A 6,014-nucleotide genomic window follows, 5' to 3' on the forward strand; every position below is an offset into this window, starting at 1 on the left:
ATGTCAGATATGACTGAGCTCTAGAAGTCTTGCTATCTTTACCTAAACAGATGGGAGAGGATCTCAGGAAAACACAAGAACTCATTTATCAACACCAGCAAAATCTAGGGCTTACTCAGATATAAGGGTAAGAGACATGCTTTCAAACCATCAGGGAACATATTCATTCATCTGTTCATTCCAGCCCTCATTTTCTAAGGATAAACAAGCTTTGTCAACTAACATGGGCCTGAAAAGACACACAGTTATGTGAGACACAGAAATAATCGGGTTCATCTCTTGTAATCCGCACCAGGTTAAGAGCATAGCAGTTGCATGAGTGTTGGAGCACATGCTTTTTCCCATGGAACATTAGCTTTTACTGGAATTTGGGGTTTTTATAGATGGCCATATTAGACCTTACAGTTTCAACTTATTTTTTTACCAAGTATTGATGAATATATGTTCAACATTTTATAATACAGACAGAAAGGAATTTCTTTTTAAACATTTTTGTATAAGGTACGTGCCCTTGGGTTAATAGTCACAAAGATAATTCAAAAACACTTTTAGAAGTCCATTTGCAGCTAAACAGATATATTCACATGAAAATAATTAATTTGAAAAGCTTTATTTATATTTTTAGTTATCTACTTCCATGCTTCTGACAAGTAACCAACCAAGGGCTCATAAAATAATATTCCACGTGTTTTTCTTTTTATATTAGTCTCATGATTTACATATTGCATTATGGTTTTTTGAGTAAATTAAAGTAATAAACTCTATTTCCTGCCAAGAACTGCTTCCTTTCTTCTACTATATGCTTCAGTAGCTTATTCAAGTAAAGTTTACGACTAATTAGAAAAGCCACATGCATTTGGAATTAATATTGTCAGTTTGTGTTAGTATATATTTAAATCTTGATCAGGTTATGTGGTTAATATTGCAAGGCAGTCTAGTTGAAGTTAAGCATATGTTTTGATCTCTGCACCATGAAATGAATAAATGGGGTTTTCTTTAGAATTAAATCATCATGCATAATAAATATTCACATGCTATTTAAAATACATTTTAATATATGAAAGTATTAAATATTAAAAGGTACATTAAATGATACCTTAGATAGGATAGTGATGCTATAAAATTAGATAATGACAGCATAGAACTAATCATTTTCAGTGATATTTGAGTAGTTTAAAGGCTGACGTAAAATAAATCTAAATGGGTGTCACATGAAACAAGCCGTCTTATTTATCTATTGGAAAACTAAATAGGTCATAGCATCTATGAGATTGCAGTGGTTTTCTGAAAAATTGAACTCAATATTTATGTCACTCAATTTTATCTACAGATTCCCTGCTTGTGCCTAAGACAGAGGTAAGCATTATCTGTATAATCAAAGTATATCAGCCCCTCACACACTCAGAAACATTTGCAAATCTAGTTGGAGAAGAAATTTAATAAGAAGTGGATGGAACATGGGTCCATTGACATTTTGACTTGACAAGCCATTAAGAAATATGAGCTAAAGTATTAAAGAGAAAAAGAGAACTTACTGTTTATGTATCTATCCATCTATACCCAGAAAGAACAATAGATGGTAATTTAGGCAAACCCATTAGCCAGGGAATTCAAACTCTGAATGACTTTTATATTTCTATGGAAATTTCGCCACTGGAGAATGAATGAGTTGCAATCTCACTCACTTGACTGTAATAAGTGGGAGTAAAGTCTCCTTTTGTAAAGCCCAGTCTATCTCTTTGTTTTGTTTCAAAATCTTCTAGTTGACTTCAGAATGTGTGCCTTTATCTTCGCATCTTCTCTACCCACAACCAATGTGGTATCAAAATTCTGAAGCACAGGCATTTGATGTCATCAGATATTTTTACTACCAGTATTGCTACAATTTTCCCGATGTAAACATTCAATAAATGTTGGTTACATGCACATGTAAGCCATGAAATAAATAGGTTGCCTCTTTTTAATTTAAAATATTTTTTAATTATTTAGTTTGATTAGTATATATCTTGTATGAATGATCCATATATATGTACACATTGCATTCACACATATACATACATTCTTTGGGATTAAGTTACATTTAATTATACCTGAATTGAGTGTGTTTGGTTTTCCTCATTTGTTACAATATGATGTTTGTATGGAATTTAGAAATCTCACTCATCATAAAATGTTTAGTGACCTATCGATTTTTTTGACCTATTGATTTTAATTTGGGGTAACTTTGGATGCAATGCACATGATCAACATATATAGCAAAGCTTTTATTATTCTCTCTCAGACCCATGGGTCTACTACAGAGAAAATGCTATTTGCAACATGTATAACTTACTCATAGCACTTTTTTTCCTTGATAAAAAGGTAAGAAAAATGAACAATCCCTGTCTTGTGGTTTTGAAAGGGTATCTGCAGCACTTAAGTATCTTTATGAACAATTCAAGTACAACTGCACTTCAAAATTAATGAGCCAAGAAAATGAGTCTTGGTTAGTTTTCCACTCTTTGGCTTCTAATAATATACTTGTTCCTATAGTTAACATTAAAAGCACTACATTAAGTTCATATGAAATATAGCATTGCTGTTGATCTATTCAAAGCTGACTAAAATCTGGTGGTAATCTTGCTTTGGTCTGTGTAGTTGCCTACAAGAAAAACAAAACATACCTTTAAAAATAAATAAGTCTGGAAGCTGCAAATCACAAGAAAGATTTGGAAACAAGTTAGAAGATAAGGTATACTTTCAGGAACATGAGCTGGATGATGTGTAAAGCTATTTCAGCACTCCAGCTATTTTTAAAACTAAGCATATGACACAGTCCAGTCCTTCTAGTACCGGGAGAAGCACAAGGTATGCAGTTGGAATTCTGGAGACTTTACGAGGATATTTATCTTGGAATTGACACTCCGTTGCTTTTATCTGTCAGATATTTTGAACTGAAACACACACCCCAGAGGAGCAGGCTATGCCTTTCTGCCACTGCGTCCTGTAATATTGCTATGACACAAGTAATGTCACGAGCAGAAGAGAACAGTGATGCAAAACGCACAAATGAAGTAGAGTTGAAGAAAATCACCTCTCCTCAGAGAAGAGAAGTCATTAAAAGGCGTTGGTTCTTGGCAAATTGAACTCCAATAAGTTTAAAAAATAAATAAATAAATAAAAGGCGTTGTTTCTGAACCTGGACATCAGTGTCTACATACTCCAAAAGGAGCTTGTACACTCTGACAGTTGTAAACAAAGGCATTGGTTTTCCCTGAAAAATACAACATGTGTGTGTATAACCTGTAGAAGTAGCACTGAAATTATAAATTGTTTCAGCTAAATATTGATAAATACAAATACGCCAGCCAACTGAAATCTCAACACTGCACTGCTTTGGGTTGTCTGAGTATCAAAGAAACTAGGGCAATAAACTTTTTTTTTTCTTTTTTAAAAATAAGAGCAGGCCCATCTAGTGCTTTCACTTTATCATCAGACGACATACAACTCTTACCACTATAGTCTATTTGCTCAGGATTCTCCAAGGTAAAAACAAAACAAAACAAAACAAAACTTGATATAAATTGTTTTGAGAAAAGCTGTAATGCTCAAAATTATTGTAATGCATCCTATTCTCGAGATGATATTTCAATAACAAGACTTACCATTGCCTCATGTCAACAGATTAAATTGGTGCTTTTATTTATCATGAAGGACTGCAGAGAGAGATTATTTTCAAGTTAAGGGAATAGGTTTGGCTCTCTCAACCTCTATAAATACCTAATCTGTACAGGCACTCAAACAACTGTCTTATTGAATATCCCAGAGCACTCTCTAATTATCCAGCCTTGATTTTCCGTAATGAATGAGACTTCCCCTGATCATTTAACTAATTAATACTTAATAGCTAATAACTGTGAATATGATGCTATAAAACATGCATTCTTTATATTTGCTAAATTTTTGTTCACAAATAAATATATAAATGATGTAGAATAGTGGTTAAAAGCACAAAGTTTCATTTCTAACAAGGATTTAAGTTAAGATTTTTTAACATATGAAGTGGGCAACCTCATGCCCCACTGAACCCGTTTTTCATCTGTAAATCAAAGAGAATTTCAATAGTTAAGATATGTAAAGAGTACAGTACAGTCACTGATAGGTTGTACATAATCAAAATATATTAGATTTGCAAATGGGAAGGAGAATAGCACAGTGATGATAGGATTAGATATTGGAATTAAATAACCCAGACAACACTCATAGTATATAACAAACTTTCTGAGCTTCTATTTGCTCATATTTAAAATGACACCATCCTACCTCAAATATTCATGGTGAGGTATAAATAAGGTAATTTGTGTAAATTGTAGCTTTTAAATTTGCATAATGCTTAGACAAGGACCTTAACTGGTATAAACAGTACAGGTTACCTACTGGTTATGAAATTTTCATATTTATTTTTTCATTTTTAATTATAGAGATTACCTACTATTTGATATTATCAATTTGCAATTTAATATTAATTTTCCTTATCCTTATAATACAGGAAACTCTCAGCATAATTAAATAATACAGGATTAAATATAGGGGATTTAGAAGTTGTAAGATATGAGTGGGATGGTACTGTCCCTCCACCCACTGTTTTAGTCTTAGTTCAAATACCTGAAACTTTCTGTGATTTGTGCCTATACCCAAACCCCTTGCTAAATATCCTAGCTTTATTTACTTTCATCATTAAAAGCATACCAATTGGATACTTTTTTCTAAAAGCCAATTCAACATTCTCGTCATAGTTTTTTTTTTTAATTTCTAAACGCATAACCATCATTATTCAGTACCTTTACTATGTGTATCTAGAATGACCTCAGAATATTTTCCTTTTTTTTAAAGATTTTATTCCTTTATAGAGAGATAGAGAGCATGCACAAGCAGAGGGAGCGGCAAGCAGAGAGAGAGGGAGAAGCAGGCTCCCCATTGAGCAGAAAGCATGACAATGTGGGGCTCCATCCCAGGACCCCAGGACCCCAGGACCCCAGGACCATGACCCCAGCCAAGGGCAGATGCATAACTAACTGAGCCACCCAGGAGCCCCAGCACATTTTCTTTTGCATTTGTTGAGGTAATAAGACAAAATAGCAATGTCTTACTCAAATTAGAAGTGCATTTCATTTTCATTTCCTGAGTGTTAACAGTTTCTGATTGTCGTTAGTGCTGTGGAGGACCAAAGCTCTATGTGGTTGCTTTCGTCATCCTCAAATGGTAACTTGGCTTTTGTGTTAAAAATTACCCTTTGAACTTCCACTAATAAGTCCGCAATCTAGTCTGCATGATCTGGAAAGTGCATACAGCACTTCTGCTCCTACTTCCTTGCTGGGGACCTAGTTGCAAGGTGACATCCAGCTATGTGGGAACCTAGGAAATTTGTTTGACCCACATGGACACGTACTCAACTAAAATGTTTATTGTAAAAGAAGACATGACCGGATATTGTGGGGGAGAGAACCAGCTCATTCTGCCTCAACCATTTTCTTTTATGATTTTCTAGGTAGAGGTGCAATTAGGTTTGTCTTCACTTGTGTAATAATGCAGTTCTGAAGATTCCGTAGCGATTTCTATTTCCTGCACTGCAGTATTGAAGCTCTTTGCTTCCTGCTCACTTCGGCAGCACATGTACTAAAATTGGAACAATACAGAGATTAGCAAGGCCCCTGAGCAAGAATGGCATATAAAACTCTTTGGTTCAACTAATACCACTCTAACATCACTGGTGACCGTTTCACTCTATACTCCTATACCAACCACCCTGAATTCTTGCAAGGTTGCACAACCCTGAATGTCTTTACCATACTTAGAGTTTATGGCTAGTCAAGGTCTAGATGGATGTCAAAATCTTTCATTTCTCAACAATGCCTTCATTTTAATATAACTAACACTACTCATTATATGGTCCATCTCGTTCCATAAAGGCATTGGCTTTCCTTTACTCTTTTTTATTTTTCACAACCATCCAGTTACCACATCTAAAACTGGAG

The 6,014-nt window shown here is 34.4% G+C and overlaps 1 non-coding gene across 1 annotated transcript; it reads left to right on the forward strand.

The window, feature by feature from the left end:
* The first annotated feature begins 5,631 nt into the window (after window positions 1-5,631).
* Window positions 5,632-5,735, forward strand: LOC112652858 (U6 spliceosomal RNA). Its single transcript, XR_003131773.1, has one exon. It is a non-coding gene; the product is annotated as a U6 spliceosomal RNA (small nuclear RNA).
* The last annotated feature ends 279 nt before the right edge of the window (window positions 5,736-6,014 follow it).

This window comes from Canis lupus, chromosome 4 (assembly GCF_003254725.2).
Source record: "Canis lupus dingo isolate Sandy chromosome 4, ASM325472v2, whole genome shotgun sequence".
In the NCBI taxonomy this organism is placed as follows: Eukaryota; Metazoa; Chordata; class Mammalia; order Carnivora; family Canidae; genus Canis; species Canis lupus.